The sequence below is a fragment of the Papio anubis genome, chromosome 5 (genome assembly GCF_008728515.1).
Source record: "Papio anubis isolate 15944 chromosome 5, Panubis1.0, whole genome shotgun sequence".
NCBI lineage: Eukaryota > Metazoa > Chordata > Mammalia > Primates > Cercopithecidae > Papio > Papio anubis.
In genome coordinates, this window is record NC_044980.1 from 105,419,771 (window position 1) to 105,441,842 (window position 22,072).

Sequence of the window (22,072 nt, forward strand, 5' to 3'; positions counted from 1 at the left end):
TCTGAACTGTGAATCTGGGCTGGAGTTCCCTTAACTAGTGCCACCACTTTTGATGATACGCCTTAAATCCTCATAACTACATATTCCTGATTTGTGAAAGAAGAATAATTATGTACATCTTGCAGAGTTCTTGTGAGGATTAGAGAAACATGTACAAAATATTCAGCACTGAGTCTTATGCAGAGGAGCTCAGTAAGTGACAATTAGGATTATTATTGGCTTGTTTATTCTATGTATACAATTCTTCTGCTGCTGTTTTAACTACTGCCAAGGACATTCTGAGAAAATTAAGCCCATGCTAACCTATGTCATTTGCAATTTGGTGTTTTAAAATTCAGCAATATCCTAAATTATTGTTAGTATATCCTTTTCTCTCAATTGAAAAGATGCCCAGAAGCAAGTAACTAGCCACATACAGGTTGGACAACAATTTTCACCCAGCACACAAATACTGTGATAATATATTCAACATGCAAGTCAATTGCACATTGAATTTTTCAAGCTGACTTTCAGCTTTCTGTATCACAAGGATTATATTTGCCATCTACTCTCCCTGGCTTTACTGTAGTGAGGATTACTGAGTTGATATGTATTAAGCACTTTGAGCTTCAGGGAGGAAAAGGTGTTGTAGGAACACAAAGCAGTATTAATAGTAAATGCCAAATGAATTGCTTTAACTCAATGGCACGTTAAAGCCTTTACCCAGAAAATCATAAGGAAACAGTAAATCATGATTTCTACAAATAATTCAATTCCCTTATGGTTTTTCATACATGTGTGCACTAATGCATAAAATAGACACTAATTCTAAAATTTATGAATTTGCTGTTTAAACTTTAAACATCTCAAAGCTAATTAGTTGTTTAGTTTTCTTAAGTTCTAATGAAAGCACTTCATACATATATGTTGGATCGTCACAGCACAGTCAAGATTCATCAAATATTTTATGTGATAGCATTTATGGTCAAGGCAGAACGCCTTAATTAAACAAGTAATTAGCCTTGAGGAGAGTAGTGAACACAACAGGCTGAGTAGTGGATTTGTTAACTGTTCCTCTCAGTGACTGAACCAATAGCGAAAGCCAATATGCAGTCAGATACTGTAGTTACTTTGGTTATGGGAATTACATGTTATCTCTGCAATGCACAAAGGCAAAAACAAAACATTAGGTGAATTCATGAACTTGAATATGATGTAACAGAATAAAGATTAGACTAGGAGCTAAGAAATGCCAGTTTTAATTCAGGCTGCCACTCATAAGTCATGTGACCTAGGATAACTAACTTAACCTTCCTGGCCTCAGTTTCCTCAATTATAAATTATGAGAGCTGGACTAGATGATTTCTAGAGCCCTTTCCAGTACTAGCATTTCACACGCTTGTTGTGAGGAATCCCTCCCTTTCAATTCTTATTTTTGAAGCCACTTGTTTCCTAGCACTGTGCCTGTCAAATAACACTGCTGCCAGCAATTTACAAGGTAGGTCTGTGGGTGCGGGAGAGGCTTCTGCCTGATCTAGTTTTGTTTACAGTGGCAACATTTCAGCACATCCTCTCTGCTTTCAGCAGGAAGCAGTCAGGCAGCAAAATTGCTCTAGCATAAAACAAATCCAGCTGCAGGGCATCTTCAAAATGCTCCCTATGTGTTTTTCTATTTAGCCTGCTTTTAAAATTTTAAAGCACAATTTAGAGCTACAGTGTGCAGTCTTCTGGTACAAAATGAATCCAGGTTTCTCATTAGTGGCTTTGCAGTGTCAGGGCAGGGTAAAAGGAAAACAAGATGTGCAGAGAAAGAAGACATTTTGAAATGTGGAGCACAATTTGCCTTTGACTCCCTCCTTTCCAAGCATTCATCATCTGTACCTCACTCAGGGCTTCAACCCATTCTGCCCACAAGCCAGCCAGTCAGTTCAGAGCTGCAGGGTGAGAGAGGAAATTGGAGCAGGGCCAACCTACTCTGCAGAAGGACTAGGTGGTTTGAATGAGAGGTGTGATCCAAGAAGCTGCGGGTCCGGAATTGGCATAAGGGGTGCAAGCAGTGGGCAGAGAACATCCAGCAGGAGATGCGGCATGCACAAAGCAGTCAGGAGGAAGAGCATAGTGGGTTTGGACAATAACAATCACTTCTCAGTAGATTCGCCTGTAATGGAAGAAAAAGCAAGCCATGAGATGGAGAGAATGGCAGTGACCACTGATGTAAAGTCTTGCAGGACTGTGTTGCACTGCCCAGATCCCCTGCAGGGCTGAAGAACTTATTCCAGAGCTGCTACTGCCCACAAATTGCCCTCAGCTGCAGAAAGCTGCCTCTCCCAAGGCCACATGCCCCCTTCCCAGGGGCAACCTACCTCTGATAACTGGCCAATGTTGGAGGGCTGAGATATATCAAGACTACAAATAATACTCCCCAATGCTTTTTCTACATGATAATCTGCACCTCAGGGTGCTCCTCAAGGAGCCCAACCTGCAACTCGATGCTGGAGAGATTGATGTACCCTCATGGCAATGGTGAGTGGCTGAAAGCTTTGAAACAGGGGGTTAACCCTGATCATATCTGCAATTTTAAAAGATCACTCTCATGGCAGTGTGTGGAGGGTGCATGGACATGGGCAAACACAAAGGAATAGTTTGTGTGGAAAATGACTTTGATGCAATGTAACCTCCAAGTACACAACCAGAACTACCCCAGAAACAGAGCTATGCCATGCAACAGAAAATGCACAGAGCAAATGAACTCTTTGTAAATTAATACTCAAGCTACACAGTTCATTAAATCAGTTCAAAACACAAAGTGAAAAGCAAGACGAAGTAAACAGAGTGTTAAAACACTTAGGATAGGGTATGAGCAGGTGAAGTGACTTTTTTTTTTTTTTTTAACAGAGTCTTGTTCTGTCACCCAGGCTGGAGTGCAGTGGTGCTCTCTTGGCTAACTACAACCTCCGTTTCCCAGGTTCAAGCAATTCTCGTACCTCCATCTCCCAAGAAGCTGGGATTACAGGTGCCTGCCACCACACCCAGATAATTTTTTGTAGAAATGGGGTTTTGCCATGTGAGCCAGGTGGTTTTGAACTCCTGGTCTCAAGCAACCCACCTGCCTTGGCCTCCCGAAGTGCTGGGATTACAGGTATAAGCCACTGTGCCTGGCCAAGACCATGCTTCTTAGGACTTGTTCATATGTACTCTCTCTCTCCCAACTCCCCAACCCCTGCCCTGCCCCATCATCCTTCTCCACTGTTGGTGATGTGGTTATGAGGACTAGAGTTGAGATATGAGCAAGGGCTCACTGACAGAAGATGCCCAAGGCCAAAGACACACAATCACTCTACTGAAAGAATGCAAAGCAAGTACACCTGGCCACAGCTATAGTTTTCCAAATAGTTCAGTGAACAGCTACAATTTTTGTCTACAATTCTTGGACAAAGCACATGTAGGACCAGACAGGAATCCTAATCATACTGGGTGTCAGCACCGGGTGGCTGATTTAGAGAGAGCATAACTGTCAGCCCAGTGAGAACATAATCCTCTCTATCTGTAAGCAACTCTCTTGGTTGGTACACCGTATTTTTAATTTATTCTGTGTATTCTTGGCAAGTCTTACAGTTAATAACTTGCTATCTATATTTAACACACCTTACAAATTATGTCTCACATCGTACTTAATTAATCATTAATTATACTTTACACATCCTATGAGTTTTGTCTATATCTCATAAGCTCTTTGATTACTTACTGAGCAATGCTTGTTTCATACTTCTTATGAGTTGCATCCATCTTCATTTGTCTTTTATAGTAGAATTAAATACTCTCAAATACTTGGGTAAATGTACATGACACACAGGGATCTCTTTGGAGATTTTTTGCAGAAAAGGAGGCTATAGATGATGTGGTTTTGAATTAGGGAAGTGGTTGTGGAGATTCAAAAGCTGCTCTACAAAGGGAAATGAGCAGGAATGATGATAGATTAGACATAGGTGAATATGATGGACATTGTTGACTGGATGACCCTGTATAGCAGACACATTTGACAGCAATTACTTAAGCATACTCTGAGAATGACCCTGTATGGCAGATGCACTTGAATGTATGTTTGCAGATCTGTGCTAATAAATTTGGGAGCGGCCAACTGGGAGATTCATTCCTTATCTACAAGGAACATCTGAACCCCTGCCCCATCCTGTAGAAGGTGATGAGGGGGATTGAGGCCCTTTATTTTGGGTTAAATGAAGGTTGCCAGGTGGAGGTTGCTAGGGGCAGAGTGCTACGTGAAAATGCTATATAAACTGCATGCTTTTTACAAGTGGTTGCGGTTCTCCTGTACAGCCCACTGCCACTGAGCCATGCCATTCTTCTGTCCAGCCTGCTGCCACTGGACCATCCCTGTGTGTGAGTTACACTCAATAAACCCCATGTCTCGTTTGCTGACTCTGGGTCTCTTCTTTGGCCTCTTGAACCTGGTGCCATCCCTATCGGAGTTGATAGGAGTCTGGCACAACAAACCTAACATCCATTCCCATTCCCTTTTCCCTTGACTGTTTCCAGTGTGGAGACCAGGAAACCTAAATATTCATTTGCAGCATCTCTTGTGGCTGAGGGTGGCCAAAACACACGGCTCTAGCCAATGAGATATATGTGAATGTCTGCTAGGAAGATTCTATGGCAGCTTTTGCTTTTCTTAATAATGAAATGGAGAGATACTGCTGGATCCAGCCCTCTGGTCTTCTTCCTGACTTAAACAAGAACATGACGCTTTGAGCTGTAACAACCATTTTGTTAAGTACCATGATGCGAGGAGCCACTGTACTAAGAATGGAAGCATGCAAGTATAGGAAGAGCCTGGGATTTGATGACATCTTTGAGCTGCTGCTTCAGCCCTGGACTGCCAGCCTCCAGGCCTATTGTTATGGGAGAAGAATGAACCCCTATTGTTGAACCATCATGAGCCAGATTTTCTGCTACTCATAGCCAAATATACCCCAAATTCTCAGTGAAAAGGCAAGTGGAGGTAGGATAATTTAATCAAATGGCCAGACCTCACTGCAAAAGACACTGGGAAATAAAGCTTTTATTTTAATTAGTCATGCACCCAACTAAAAATTAGAAGGTCTCTTACTAATATAAAAGGACAACTAACAGTGCATTTCATAGGAAGATGCAAGCTGATACTGCACAGAAATAGAAAGTCAACTTTCCTGTCTTCCCTGGCTCTCTAGTGTCCCACAATTGCATATCAATTCAGAATGATTAAACTGTAGCCTTAGAGATGAGGTAGGGTGTGGGGAGTGTGAGGCTTAACATTTTTAAAAGCTCCTCAGATGATTCTTAATGAGCAGCCAGAACTGAGAACTTCTGCTTTTAATAAATATACCTGTTTTGGCATACACATGTGGTCAATCCTTCTCTCTAAACTTTATGTAATGCTGAGCTCAGTTATCTGCATCTGAACAGACATGGGGACACCAGAACATTAGGGATGTGCAGGTACCTATTTCTCCTGTAGACTCACTGTACTGCTATGAATCTGGGATGCATACTGCAGGCTGTGCTTTCTAAAGCATCAAGATAGTCTACTGACAAGATAATCTATTGAGTGACATATTGCCACTCTGCTACATTTTTCTGTCAACAGCTGCAAGTTTCACCAAAATTTTCATCTACATAGCAAAGAGAAAATAATCCCACTGCTCTCTTTTCCTGTCTGCAAATTTTTCCACAGAATCCCTTTTTAAGTTGAGCCTTTTTCTCACCCCAGAGTGAAAACATTTCTGGTCATGCTTTCAGTAAAGTTCTCTTCTTGTGTCTCAATTGAGCCTTACCTTTGCAGTGGTCATACATTTCTGGAAACAGCTCGGGTATGCAAAAATGTAAAAATCTCTATTTTTCATGACTAAGTTCTATCATATCTTGAGCCCCCAGTGTACTTGATGGAATAACTGGAAGCAAGTCAATTCCCGGTAAACTCTGCCCAGTCAGGGTTTTTCTCCCTCCCCACTTGCCCTGGGAGGTGGGGAGAGACTGATAGAACATCTGGACATGGAGGGGGCTCATCTGGTCCTGGGCTGTCATCTGTCCACGCTGGCATCCTCTGCCGTATCCTTGTTCCCAGGAGTCATGAATTGTCAGCATCTATCCCTGCTGGCATCTACGAAGGCAACTGAGTTCCCATCTGGCCTTTGATGCAAGGACAGTGCTGACATCTGCTCTTGGGCCACCCCTTCCCAATACGAAGCATCTCCTAATCTGCCAGGCCTCTTTGTGATACTTCTGTGCCATCTTGAACAAGGGTGGATTCACTCCTGGCCGCTCTAGGCTATAGGAGACTCACAGAACTCTCTTATGCCCTTTCCGCTCTCATTTGCTATGCTAAAATGCTTCTTCTCGACTCTCACACTAAAGCAAAGAGAGTCTCAGACATTCGGCACTTTTCTGGGATCCTTTGGGGACAAAAGGCAGACCCTGTATATCCTGAGTTTTCTCTTTCCCCAATCCCCCATCCCCATCAGGTCAGAAAAGAGCTGGCTCGGGCCTCCCCTTAGAGACCCATAGCAGCGTCTCCCCTCTTCCCCATCATTCCCAGCCACAGCATCTTTATCTAGTCAGGGAAGCAGGAAAAATGCTGTTTCTATGGCTGGGAACAGAGTAGAGGCAAAAATATGAATACTTTAACATGCAGTAATTAAATTAATGAATATATCAAATCTATTTATCATTCATAGTTCAAAAATATCCTACCACGGCCATAAAGAAGAATTAGATCATGTCCTCTGCAGCAGCATGGATGCAGCTGGAGGCCATAATCCTACTGAATGAACACAGAAATGGAAAACCAAGTACCGCATGTTCTCACTTATAAGTGGGAGCTAAACGTTGGGTACTCATGGACGTAAAGATGGCAATGATGGATACGGTGGACTAACAGGGGGAAAGGGGACGTGGGCTGAAAAACTAACTGCTGAGTACTCTGCCCACTTCCTGGGTGACAGGTTCAATCACACCACAAATCTCAGCCTCACACAACACACCCATGTATGCACATGTACTCCTGAATCTAAAATAAAAGTTGAAGATATTTTTTAAAAATTCTACTGCACCTCCTTGTCTATCTGGAAAATACATTTACAAATTGCTCATTATCATCAGGGCTAGAAAAATTGCATGAAAAACTGGGCACAATAAAACAGAGCTTTTCTTCTAATAGCAGAAATGTCCGTGCTCATTTTTTTTTATGTCACCTTTTCTACATTTTTCAAATTTCCACTGTGAGATTTTTTGTGTTTTGTTTCTATAATAAAAACTACTGCCAAATGCCCACTGAATCTCTGCTGAAAAAGAGAAGATACAAGAGAAAAGGTTGATTAATCTGACCATATAATAATATAAAATCAAAGTAAATTTTAAAATATCATAAAATAAAAAGACAAATGACAAAGAAAAAAATCTTTCACATGTTTCACACAGGTGACAGAAAAAGTACTTATGAAAAAGATGAAAACAATAGAAGCATAGGCAAACTATATAAATAGCCTTATTTAAAGAAAGCAAATTGCCAAAGACATAAGAATCTTACTCAAAATTACAGAAATGCACATCAACACAAAGCTGAGATACCATTTTCGTGTATATTTGTGAAATGAAAATTTTATACAACTTAGTATTTAGTGAGGGTACAGAAAAGGCAGACCCTGTGTTCCCTGAGTTTTCTCTTGCTCCAATCCCCCATCCCCATCAGGCCAGAAAGGAGCTGGCTCGGGGCCTCCCCTTAGAGACCCATAGCAGCACCTCCCCTCTTCCCTCTCATTCCCAGCCACAGCATCTTTATCTAGTCAGGGAAGCAGGAAAAATGCTGTTTCTATGGCTGAGAACAGAGTAGAGGCAAAAATATGAATCCTTTAACATACAGTAATTAAATTAATGAATATATCAAATCTATTTATCATTCATAGTTCAAAAATATCCTACCACAGCCATAAAGAAGAATTAGATCCTGTCCTTTGCAGCAGCATGGATGCAGCTGGAGGCCATAATCCTACTGAATGAACACAGAAACGCAAAACCAAGTACCGCACGTTCTCACTTATAAGTGGGAGCTAAATGCTGGGTACTCATGGACGTAAAGATGGTAATGATAGACACAGTGGACTAACAGAGGGGGAAAGGGGATGTATGTACATACAGGGAAAATATATTATAATGTTGGTGAGTATCTAATTTAGTAACGTTTTTGGAGAATTTTGGTAAATCAACCAAAATTTAAAAAGTATAATTCTAGGAGCCCCTTGCAAAAATGAACCAACTGAACAAGGATGTGAGCCAGGTTAATCATGGCAGTAGTGTCTATAACAACAACAGCAAAAAGTGGAGACCACTTAAATGACCATCAAAAGGAGATGGGTTACTAAGTTATAAATTACAGTAAATTAATATAATCAAATATCATGTAAGTGTTTAAAACAAACATGAAGTGATGTGTTATATTCTAACATGGAAAATTCTCCAAGACACATTATTAACTGAAAAAACCATGTGTAGGGCAATGTGACAAGTTTACCGGCCTTTTCCATGTAAATAAACAACTATATTATGCAGACATTGGTACTCATTCATTCACAGAAAATATTTCCTGGGAGTAAGCAGAAAACTGTTCATTTCTCTGTAACCAAGTCCATGTTTAATTTTTATTATTTTTAATGTCAGCCACAAGTATCTGCCTACAGAAGTACAGAAAATTCTTTTTTCATGTAGAATTTATTTTAAAATCAGTATTAACAAAAAATAAATAAGATATGTAAAATACACACTGGATTCCGAAGACGTAATACAAAATAGGAATGTAAATGATCTTAATAATTCTTTATATTGATTGCTTGTTGAAATTACAGTGTTTGGAGATACAAGGTAAATGAAATTAATTTCTTCTGCTTCTTTTTACTTTTTTTTTTTCCCTGAGACGGAGTTTTGCTCTGTCACCCAGGCTGGAGTACAATGGCCTGATTTCAGCCCACTGTAACCTCTGCCTCCTGGGTTCGAGCAATTCTCCCACCCCAGGCTCCCGAATAGCTGGAATTACTAATTTTTTATATTTTTAGTAGAGACACATTTTCACTATGTTGGCCAGGCTGGTCTTGAACTCCTCACCTCAAGTGATCCACCCACCTCAGCCTCCCAAAGTGCTGGGATTACAGGCGTGAGCCACCGTGCCTGGCCTCTTTTTACTTTTTAAAGGTAAGATATGACTGTTAAAATTGGCTGTTAAAAATCACAATTGTAAAAATTTTAAAATTACAAATGTGGTTAGCACCATATTCATCACATTACTGTTAGCACTATCATGGATTCACTCCACGTGCTCAATGCAAAATGTCATTTGCAGTTTCAGGTCCACTCATGGACCCCAAGTGAAGCACCCTTCTCCAGGTACAGAGGAAGCAAAACCAACAGACAGCCATGTATTTGGATTGGGCTATATTGGGTCACCATAAAAATGTATTTCCTGAGCTCCACTTTAGGGTGATGTTAATCTTGGTTCAGGATCACTGTTATCAACATCCCTATGAATGGCTGGAAGCAGTGGCTCACACCTATAATCCCAACTCTGAGAGGCCAAGGCAGGAGCCCATGAGTTTGAAACCAGCCTGAGCAACATAGGGAGACCCCATCGCTAAAAAAAATATATAATTAAAATAACACAGAAGAAAACAGGTATAGTGGTGTGCACCTGTGGTTCTAGCTACTCAGGAGACTGAGATAAGAGGATTGCTGGGGCCTGGGATGTTGAGGCTGCACTGAGCAGTGATCAGACCACTACACTCCAGCCTTAGTGACAGAGGGAGACCCTGTCTCAGAAAACAAAAAGCATCCCTATGAATCTTCTGTTTTAGCTGATAATGGATTTTTTTACTTTTATCACAGAATCTTATAGAGAACCTTTATAAAGAAAGTAGCATAAACAGAATTGTGCTTTTACTGACAATTAATTTGTCATTGGAATATTCAGCATTTACTGAGCCCTTTCTACACATTGTGCATAGCTTTAAGTTCTTTACATCGATCACCTTCCTTAATCCTCACAACTTAGTGAGGTAGGTACCATGATTATTCCCATTTTACACGTGATGAAATGGAGAGTAATTGCTCACAGACCCTGAAGCCTAGGTTCTAAATCTCTACACTGCCTTGTAGATCCTGTGAGTTATAGACCCCACAGGTTTCCTTTTGGAAATGGCTGCTGGGAAGCCTGACACAGTGAAAAGTATCTAACCGTGGCATAGTCTTACAATATTCTCATTCCTGGCTGTGCCATATATCCCTGCATTTGTGTTCCTTATTCTTCTTTTCACTCTCCTAATTCAATCTGCTTTCCATATCTATTTATCCAGGTGAGCTGCCACACAGCCTTTGCAGAAGATGGCATTGTGTGCACCTCCTCAGATCCTCATGGCCTCGCCAGCCTCTCGAACGCTGGCAGCTTACTCTGCCTATGTCACTACTGTGATGATGGCTCTGTGCAGGTCCATGCAGACTGCAGCCTAACACCCACACCTCATGTCTCTACCTTCTCTCACCGTTTTCGCATTCAGATGAAGTGTCAAAAGGACCCCATGATGCAACCAGGAAATGTGGGACAGTTATTCTTTAACCAATGGGCAAGGGGGATGGCAGGAAGACACCAGGTAAGTATTCTATGTTCAGTAGAACATTCCAAGGCACAGGTTTTCTGAACAGACTCCCTGGAGATAAGCCATGTGGTCAAGCTATTCACTGTGTCTCTTCAAATCTTGTGAAGAAGTAGCCCGCTCAGTATTTGCTTCTTATCCTTCCCTGTTTTAATTCCCCTTTCCTCACTTTCACTGCCCCGGGATTACACCTCCCAATAAACATTTCCTCTCAACCTTGCTGTAGACTCTTGGGCTTTAGAAAGGTAGATAAAGGCTGTATGGTATAAATTAATTAATCTTAGAAATGAACTGGCCAGGTTTAACTATTGTACTATTGTAGTGGGGTGGCTGTGGCAGTGCTATGACAGCGATACCAGAATTTTTGATTGTGGTTACCAACCTGGTATGATTTTAAAACTTGTGTCATTGTTGTCATTACCACAATCACCTTTCCCCCTGGAAAATATAATGAGTTACTAAGAGAATGTAAAACCACAGAGGGATGCCCTCCTCTGAGAAAATGCTCAGTAAATATTTGGTAGATGAATAGATAGATAGATAGATAAAAGATATCTAGATAAGGGATACTGAACAGATTGATAAATTTTGTGGGTTTTTAATGATGAAGAGTAAACTTCCTCTGTCTCTTCCATCTGGATCCCTGCTTGTTCAGACCACAGTCTTTTTTTATTTTTATTTTTTTGAGACAGAGTCTTGCTCTGTCACCCAGGCTGGAGTGCAGTGGCATCATCTCAGCTCACTGCAAGCTCCGCCTCCCAGGTTCACGCCATTCTCCCACCTCAGCCTCCCAAGTAGCTGGGACTACAGGTGGCCACCACCACGCCTGGCTAATTTTTTGTATCTTTTAGTAGAGATGGGGTTTCACCGTGTTAGCCAGGATGGTCTCGATCTCCTGACCTGGTGATCCACCTGCCTCAGCCTCCCAAAGTGCTGGGATTACAGACCACAATCTTAGTAGCCAGCAAAGACGAAGCTCAGTGCAGGATATAGATCACCATGAAGCTAATGTTCCACAATCTCATCTTCTCCAGTCTCCAATCTCTTGGCTCTGCACCATTACTCCTAATCCCTGCCTCAGGCTTTCATTGCCTTGTCACCCAATCATAACTACTTATCTAGCTTTAACTCTTGGCCCTTTATCTATATTATATTATATACCTGGCTCTCTGGCTTGGACCATTTACTATTGTGGATACAGATTGTTTTTTTACCTTCTATTAACCCCAGACCACTAGGATCCAAGCCTCCCCAACAGAGGGAAATCTGTTCGTATGTGAGTTCTACAGTTCTGCCCTTGAAACTCATGTGCAGTATTTTCCCAGGCACATCGCCCAGCACCACAGTCCCTGGAGGAATGGGGCATTGCTGTGAATGGTGGATCAATTTCTTTTTTGCCCAACATCTGCCACTGCCCGATCAGAAGCAGCTTATTTACTCTACTTTTGAAGTAGTACAAAGAGAAAGCATGTTGCTGGTAGGTTGTTCTCAGAAGAATCTGGGAGTAGAGCAAGAAAAGTCTATTTTTTGTGCACATATTTCTTTTGATTGTAGTATGAAAATATCTTTCTACATAGATTTTTCTTACTTATTTCCCCTATTGCATCAGTTAGAGATTAAGTTCAGCTGCAAATAGCAAAACCCCAAAGAACAGTGACTTATATAACTCACCTTAGAGGAAGTTCACTTCCCTACATTTCCTGGTTGCATCATGGGGTTCCTTTGGCACTTCATCTGAATTCAGAAATGGTGGAGGGAGGTGGAGACCTGAGGTGTGGGCCTCAGGCTGCAGTCTGCATGGAGCTACACAGAGCTATCATCACAGCAGTGACAGAGGCAGGGCAATTTTATTTTTTTCAATGAGTAGTGAGAAATCTGGAGGGAGACAGTTGGCAGCAGTGAATTCGTTGTTCCAGGATGTCAAGGCCAAGGTGTTTGTGATTTTCATGGTCTGTCCTTCATGGTCACTGCATATTCTATCTTTACTATAGTATCTACATTTCAGGCAGGAAAAAAAAAAAATAGAAAAGGCAAAGTACAAAAGGGCACATGTCAACTCAGTCCCTGGAGCTCCCCACAGTGTCTTCTGACTGCATCCTGCTGGGTAGTATAAGTCACATGGCTGTCCCTCTCTGCAAAGGAAGGGTATGTAGTTGTGCATCTATGTGCATGCCTACCCCCCTCCCACCCCATCAGAAAATTAGAGTGGTACTAAAAAAAAAAAAAAAAAAAAGGAAGTAGACACTGATATTGACTGGACAGTCTAGCAGCAGTCTCAGTTTCTGAAACCAGGCAAGCAAACAAAGGATGCTGAGAGCTCCTTTGTTTAGAAAGTATGGCTATGAGGAAATGTGTTTCTTGCATAAATAATTCTTTTTATTGTCAGGAACAGATGTCTTCCTATATAGCCTTCTTTACTGATTTCTGCTAACATCATGATATAAATTTAGTTGATCCCAGTCGGGCGCAGTAGCTCATGTCTGTAATCTCAGCACTTTGGAAGGCCGAGGTGGGTAGATTATTAGGTCAGGAGTTTGAGACCAGCCTGACCAACATGGTGAAACCCCATCTCTACTAAAAATACAAAAATTAGCCAGGCGTGGTGGCAGGCACCTGTAATCCCAGCTACTCAGGAGGGTGAGGCAGGAGAATCGCTTGAACCTCAGAGGCAGAGGTTGCAGTGAGCTGAGATCATGCCACTTCACTCCAGCCTGGGTGACAGAGCGAGACTTGGTCTCAAAAAAAAAAAAAAAAAAATTAGTTGATCCCATGTAGCATAACCCACTGTGTGGTAACACCCATCTGGGTCCACCTGCATTGCCACCAGAGGACTTGGTTAAGGGGTTCTGATACATATAGGCTGACACTCATGATGCTTGCTGTGCTATAACTAACAAAATTTTTTTCTCCCCTGACCCAGGAATCTTGTCTTTGGCCAGCATCTGTGAAGCTGTGGCAGGCTAACTTGTCAGCTTGCAAGTTGGGTAAAAATCTCAGGCCCTTCACAATTCTCAACGTAGTTTTCCTAGATAGAATACTTAAAGAGGCTTTTGTTAGAAGATGAGATTTCATGTGAGACTTAAAGGGTAAAAAGGAGCTGGCCATGTGAAGAGACTGGAAGAATAAAAGATGAAGTGAGATCTACAGAGGCCCTGAGACCTTTGAAGAACTGAAAGACCAGTGTAGCAGGAGTGAGGTGAAAAAACAGGAACAAGAGGGATCTGGAAGGATGAACTGGCATACAGTTATGCAAGGCTTTAGTGAATGCAAAGAGTTTGGGATTTTTTTTTTTTTTTTTGAGCTGGAGTCTCGCTCTGTTGCCCAGGCTGGAGTGCAGTGGCACAATCTTGGCTCACTGCAAGCTCCGCCTCCTGGGTTCACACCATTCTCCTGCCTCAGCCTCCCAAGTATCTGGGACTACAGGTGCCCGCCACCATGCCCAGCTAATTTTTTGTATTTTTAGTAGAGACAGGGTTTCACCGTGTTAGCCAGGATGGTCTTGATCTGCTGACCTCATGATCCGCCCGCCTCGGCCTCCCAAAGTGCTGGGATTACAGGCGTGAGCCACTGCACCCAGCCGAGTTTGGGATTTTATTCTCAAAGCAATGGTAAGCCACTGAAACTAATGACATGATCCCATTTCTGTTTTATAAAGATCACATTGACCATTAAGTTAGGGATGTCTTAAATGTGAAAAGAGAAGAATAGGAAAACTGATTAGGAGATTCCAATAGTAATCTACTTAAGAAAGTTGGCTGGGCACAGTGGCTCATACCTGTAATCCCAGCACTTGGAGAGGCCAAGGTGGGTGGATCACTTGAGGTCAGGAGTTCGAGACCAGTCTGGCCAACATGGTGAAACCCCATCTCTACCAAAAAATTAGCTGGGCATGGTGATGCATGCCTGTAGTCCCAGCTACTTAGGAGGCTGAGACACAAGAATCACTTTAACCAGGAAGGTGGAGGTTGCAGCTAGCCAAAATTGTGCCACTGCACTCCAGCCTGGGCCACAGAGCAAGACTCCATCTCAAAAAAAGAAAGTAACCATTTTCCTCATATATAAAGATCTCCTACAAATCAGTAAGAAAAAGACCAAACACCTAATGGTAAAATGGACAAAGTATATAGGGGATTGATTACAGAAAAGGCCCTTAAAATTGAAAAATATGCTTAATCTCACTTACAATAAAAGAAATAAAAATAAAAACATAATGGGGATAATTTTTTGCCCATGATTGATAAGTTTTATATCTATTTCAGCAACAACACTATGGGAAATAGGCACTACCCTCAGGTATTCCCAGGAGTGGTATAAGTCAACGTAATTCTGTGGAGGGTAATTGGCACTACAATCAAAATGATCATGTTCATACAGTGTGACTCAGCAATGCTACTTCCAGTTGTTCTTAATGTTAACTGAAAAACACAACATCTATAAATTTGGAAAGGAGAGCTTTATTTCTTATAAAAGATGCAGACTGCAGGCTGAGAAGTGTAGCTTCCAGTAGGAACCGAAAGCAGGCACTTCAAAGGAGGAAAGGTAAGACAGGAGTTTATGCTGAATAGGTTGGCTAACTATACATATTCAACAAGTTATAGGAGCAACTATGAATATTCATGAAGGTAGTGTTGCACACTTGCATAGTAAACAAATATGCATGTTATATATGTTCCATATTCACTTTGGAGTGGAGACTTTTTTTTCCAATTGCTCTGTCACCTAGGCTGGAGTACAGTGGTGTGAGCACAGCTCATTGCAGACTCTACCTCCCATGCTCAAGTGATCCTCCCACGCTCAAGTGATCCTCCCACCTTAGCCTCCTGAGTAGCTGGGACCACAGGTGTGCACCAGCACACCTGGCTACTTCTTTTTTTAAAAAATTTTTGAAAAGACAGTCTTGCCATGTTGCCCAAGCTGGTCTTGAACTCCTCCTCAGGCTCAAGTGACCCTCCCGCCTCAGCCTCCCAAATTGCTGGGATTATAGGTGTGAGCCACCACATTAGCTAAACTCAACATTTAAATGTAATAAAATTAGGCCATACGTCAAAAGCTAAAACAGAGGACACAGAGGTGCTCCACGTGCAGCTTCCATGGACCAGAGAGAACCAGTCTGTGTTCAATGATCTTTTATCCGGATGGAATGCTGGTCAGTTGTTATGCCAAAACTGCAAAAAAGGAATGGGAGTCCAGCTCCAGTGTCAGTTGGGTGGTTGAAATCAGCAGTGGCTGCTTTATAAGCTCTCCAGCCCACTTCAGGTTGCCCTAATGACACTCCTTCAGGTAACTGCCATTGGTGTGGGAAGCCAGGCCACTGGAAGACAAACTGTCCCAATGAGATAGATGGGGAAAAGCCCCCCACAGCTTGCCTCCTCTGCCACAAGCTCCACAGCTGGTAATGGCACTTATCTGAGGGCCAAAGGGGCCCCAGGACAGAATCCCACCCCATCCATCCTGATGGCCTTGAGCTGAAGGGCCTCTCTGTTCTGGCTGGCTTCCAAATCAGACATCATCATCAATAAGACAAAGCCAAGGGCAACTCTGGAGGCTGAAAGTAAAATAAGTTTCCCTTTTGGGTTCAAGAGCTGCCCACTCTGTGCTAATCTCTTTCTCTCAGCAACTCTCTTCCAAATCCTGCTTTCATAATGAGGCAAATGACACCCCCTCCCTCTAAAAGAAAGGATTCACACCGCTTCAGGGCAAAAATACACTTTATAAGATGGGTGTCTGCTTAATATTTACCCAACCTCTGAATTCATCTTTCTCTCTAGTAGCTTTCTTTCTCATGGGAAGACAACCTAAATCTTTAACCAGTAACTTAGACCTTGAAAGTCCTACCTAAGGGGCTTAGCAATAGCCCACACTTATTCAAACAAGCTATACATATACATATATATATATATATATAATCAAGTAATCTCTTGAGTGGGGAATAACATCTACAGTATGTAGAAAACTTCCTTATCTGTTCCTCCTTCACGGGACTCATGCAGCGACATGCAGTACAAACCATAACTTCCAAACAAAAGAAAATGACTTTTATCTAATTCAAAGGTTATAAAGCTAAAGAGGTATTTTTAGTAAGGAGCATTATAGAGAAAAGAGATTTTGTATTAAAAGAATCATGTATGGGAAATTCTTGTCCTAAAGTAAAATAACTGGTTGTTTAAAAAGAGGGATGTGTAGGACAAGTCAGAAATTCCAAGCATATTGCAGATGGTCTGTGTAAGTCATGAGAAAATTAATAAAAGGGAATTTATGAGAGAAATGTTCTCAAATTGTTCTTGAGTTTTTGTCTGCAATTTAAACAACCCTGCTTATTCCTGTGAACCAACCAGTGATCTGTGGCTGCAGCTCAGAAGATAAAAGAGGGATAGGTAATGTAAAAATCTGGATCAATATTCTAATTCTGGGCACATATTGGAGTCAGCTAGCAACCACATGCACCCAAGTCTTAGCAAGCATAACTATAGCCACCACCTACCTGGGCGTGTCAGCAGCCTTAGGGTATTTTGGAGCTGTCTTCACCCCTTATTTTATTTTGACATTCTTCTAAATATAATAACCTTATTTGTCCTCTCTTGTCTTAACGCCATCAAGCTCCAGATGATCCTCAGTAAGGGATATTGTCCTCTCGATGTTCAAGAGTCACCCTTCTATAAGGGACCTCTAGATTGCCCATCAGTGGGACACGACAGAGGCAAAATCCCCCTGTCTCCCTTAGACCTGGCTGGATACTGCTTCCAACAACCCACAGAGCCTCCCTGCCCTGACAGCTAGTACGAGGCCAAAACCCACAGACCCACAACCACCACCCCTCTATCGGCAAGAAGCAGTTACAGAAGACTGACCTTCATACATTTTCCCCAAAGAACTGGGGTATTGAACTCTTGAGGGGGGAAATGTTACAGTCAGGCACGAGCAGGGCAGGAGAGGGCTCCCCCCAACACAGACACACCAGGAATGTTGGGCGACCATCAGGTGATGGTCAGGTGATTGTTAACGATCTCTCTAAAGTGGTAATTGGTCACAGGCATCAGGAAAGGCCGTCTCCTAATAGATAGAAAACACCTGAAACTGATCAGCAGCTTCCTTATAAGATCTCAGGAGTTGGGAGAAGACCCCAGAAGTATACCAACGTATAAAACTCCAAATCAAAAGGTCAAACCACACACTTATCTTACAAGTCACCCGCTTGGCCCTCTTCCAAGTGTACTTTCCTTCCATTCATTCCTGCCCTGAAACTTTTTAATAAACTTTCACTCCTGCTCTGAAACTTCACTCAGTCTTTCCTTCTGCCTTGTGCCCCTCAGTTGAATTCTTTCTTGTGAGGAGGCAAGAACTGAAGTTGCTGCCGACCCATATGGATTCACTGCTGGTAATAGTACTGATAGCCTGGGGACCCGGGAATTGCTACTGGTGTCTGAGTGGGACAGTCCTGTGAGACTGAACCCTTAACCTGTGGAGTCTGCACTAACTATAGATGTTAGTGTCAAAACTGAATTGGAATTATTGAACATCCAGTTATTGTAGAAATTGGGGAATGAGGATGAAAAAATAGCATGTATTTGGTGCCAGGAGAAAAATCACACAATAGGGAAGAGCATTGGTTGCCACTGAAGAAAAGAACTGACTGGCTTGAAAACAGCTGGCTTTTGCTATATGCTATTTTGCAGCTTTAAAAATTTTAACCATGAATGTGTATCAATTCAAAAATATAAATAAATAAAATATTAAATGGGTGAGATACATGCTAGTGGTCTCTTCAGGATTTGAAAGGAGAGCTGGAAAGAAGTCTATGGATTCTAGACATATTTAAGGTAGACTCAATGGAATTTCCTGATAGAATGGATAGGGTGGATAAGGAAAGAGGAGCAGTCAAGGATGACTCCCAAGTTTCCAGTCTGTGCAAATAGACAAACGGAGATGACATCAACTGAGATGGGGAAGACTAGGGAGGACAGAGGGTTATGTCTTAGATTCAATTCCCTACAAGTGAAGCCTTGGGGTACATGTAGTTTTTTGAGGGAGTGCTCTATGGGAAAAGCATGAAGTGGGTGAGGGAAACAACATAGGGAAGGAGAAAGAAGAAAACAGAGAGGGCATATGCTCCACATAAACCTCCCATAGAGTTGTCTGTGCCCTATTAAGACAAGAAGACCAGTATCAAGCCATCACTGGCTGTAAAGATAACTTCCAGGACAAGATGGGTCACTTCAGCTGAAGGTGATTCTCCAGAGCAGCAGAGAGCTGTGCACCATTAGCAGCCAACACTCACAGCTGCTGGGGAAGGGGTGCTCCAGCCCAGTAACAGGGATTGAGCAGGCCAGGAAGATAGCATCCACCACAGGAAGTAAAAACAAGTGTTTTACCTTGTGCTTGGAAAGCCTGAGATATCTTTGAGATACCAAGAGTGAAAAGGGATGTCAGAAAGTCTGGAGCTCAGAGAGTAGGTTTGTAAAGAGATACCCACATAATTTTTAAAACACCATCTATCTGTTGAACATTATCATATTTGTATGGGTATCTCTGTACTGATACAGAAAGAGCTCTAACATATACAGGAGAGTGAAAAAAAGCAAGATGCAGAATGGTGTTTATGATACTGTTCTTTGTGCAAGAAAGGGGAACAATAGGAAGTATCACATGAGCTCGCACATATAAACATACATAGCCATACATGTTCATTTACAAAAGGAAGCACTGGAAGAGTAAGCTGATAAAAGCGCTTACCTGAGGGGTAAACACGTAGGGGTGGATGAGAATAAGAGTAAACCTGAGACTTCTCCAAGTATTTTTACATGTATTCAACTTTTTAAATGATTGCCTAAATAAATATAATTTTTAAGGGAAAGAAAGCCATGAGGATAGTTGAGATCTATGAGAAAAGAAAGAAATACAAGATTCGGATCCAAGTCCCAAAGATCAACACTTAGAATTTTGCTAACAGAGGAAGGACCAACAAAAAGATCAAGAAGAAACCAGTCAGGTACCAGGAGAAAGGAGAAAAGCTGCATCTTGGTGTTACAGCTCCAGCCACGGCTGCAGTGGCCACTGCTAAACTATTGGTAACTTGATATTGGCCACAATGGAAGGATTTACACTATGGAAAGTGGAAAATGCCACCATTCAGGGCTCTTCCCCCACCCCAAGCCAGTTTACCTGCACATCACTGCAGAGAAGTGAGGAGAGAGAAAGTTCTGAGAAGGCAGAAGAGTGTTTGACAATGTGCAATGCGACTTGAGAGGACAATGGGACAAAGACAGAAAGATGTCTGTCATTTGTGGAGTTATCAATGGGGAGGCCATTGGTGATTTAGCAGCAGTTTCAGTGGAGAGGTGGGAATGGAAGCCTGCATGGAGAGAAGAGCAACAAGAGGTGAAGAAGTAAAGATGCTAAGTGTAGACTACTCTTCCAAGCTTTGCGGTGAAAGGGAGGAACAAAAGCAGAATGTTGCTGACTTGGGATCAAGGGAGGGATATGTATGTGTTTCAAGAAGAATACTATTAGAAGCAATATGTATACTGATAGAGGGAGGACATTGAAAAGAGACCTCCACGGCCCACATGAAAGGACTCACATTTGATGGGAAGGACAACTTGTCCATTAGAAAAATAAGTTTATGAATCTCCAAGCAGTGTTTGTGATGGGAGGTGCTCAGGTATACAAGGCCCCGCCATCTCTCTACCTGTGAAATTTCATTACGAACACCTTGACATTGTTCTTAAGACAGGGTGCACACATATGCCTTTCTCTAAGACATGTAACCAGTAAGCAAATACATTTCTAAGAGCCCTCTACATCTCAGAGAAAGCTGGGATACACACCTAAAAACCAGCACTCCAGCTGCAGGGAGAAGGGAACCTGCTGAAATGTGTAAATATTCCAGGCAAATGAGTTCCAAAAAGAAGGTAGAGGTAATTATATCTCAGGTATTCACTGTCTGCCACTTGTAGTATACTTGACTTCAAAAAGTGCTAATGTTTAATTAATACATTCTTGCTTTTAGTAGCTCAGCTAAAAGTGTTGCTTCTAGTGAACAGGTGGTACATTAAATTGAAACATAAAAGAGACTTAAAGTGCTTGGAATGAAGAAAAAGACCTTAAGAAGATGGAAATGATGATTACCTTAATTGTTTTGAAAAGGAAAGGACTGATCTTTCACTCAAGAGGGAGGAGTTCCAGCCTTTGTACCATCGTCTTTTAACCTGACTTCCACCATCTTTTAACCCGATTTTGCAGCTATGAAGAGCAATGCCTTTGATAAATCACACTTCAGTGGGGTCCTTGCTATGCTAACTGGGTAATCATAGAGTTGTGTAGTGAAAAGCCTTGGAATAAAATGCCTGGCACTCTGCCTAGGCATTTGTGTGATGAATAATAAGCAGCAATTATTATTATTATATTATTCATCTCTGAGAATTCTGCTATTACTGTGTTATTACCTAAATGTATGTGCATGACACTAGACTCACATTCTTTCCCAACCTGCTATCACAGGTGAATTACCCAGTGGCTAATAACTGTGACTTTTCCATGAAGTTCCATGTTTGCAACTCTGCTGGATTTTAAGACATTTCTATTCCAATAAAGACCTCTGTCTGTGAACACTGTGTCCTCATTGATGTCTGTAATAACTGCTGACCAACTGACAGCTTAGTATGTTTCAGGTGGAGCTTGGAGGCATATTAAGAGTTTCAAACTAGTGTTTGGGACTTAGCCACTTTGTTCTCAAAGGTACGTCATTATATTGTTAGGGAAGATTTCTCCCATTCTATTTGGAGATATACCTTAGGACGAGTTCCTTGGAAGCAAAACCAGAGATGAAGATTCTTGTGCAAGCAATTTATTGAGAGAATGAGACAGAAAAATCCTGTAAGGGAGTGAAAAGCAGAATAGGGGAATGGAAGTTAAGCAAAGATGTGGTTTCAGGAGAAGTTTAGCCTTAGCCTGATGTCATGGGGAACTCTGCAGCATGAATTGTACTAGTTTGTTCTACTGTGAGCCAAGGAAGATGGGCTTTTATAGCACCCCCTATCAGTTAGTCATTGGCCAAAGGCCACCCTTCAGGGCAGAGGGGATCATAACCTCCCTGGCTTCCGTGGACAAAATAGTTCCCACTGACTACGGGCAGTTTCCCTAAGATAGGTGCAGCTGCCCACCATTACCAGCAGCCAACACCCGTAGTGAATGGCGGTTGCAAGCTCCAGCTCAGAAATAGGGGATCAGGGTGGAGCATTGTATTAGTCAGCATTCTTCAGAAAAACAGAACCAGTAGGATATATAGAGAGATATATGAAGAGATTTATTATAGGAATTGGCTCATGTGGTTATGGAAGCCAAGAAGTGCCATGGCCTGCCATCTGCAAGCAGGAGAACCAGGAAAACCAGTGGTGAAATTCAGTCTGCAT

At 42.0% G+C, this 22,072-nt stretch overlaps 1 long non-coding RNA gene across 1 annotated transcript in view; it reads right to left on the minus strand.

Annotated features, from left to right (window-relative positions):
• Nucleotides 1–209: 209 nt before the first annotated feature.
• The window catches only part of LOC103885327, a 98,904-nt gene continuing 77,041 nt past the window's right edge, over nucleotides 210–22,072 (minus strand). The window contains exon 3 of the long non-coding RNA XR_001903631.3: nucleotides 210–2,137. This is a non-coding gene — a long non-coding RNA (uncharacterized LOC103885327). The remainder of the gene's footprint in view (nucleotides 2,138–22,072) is intronic.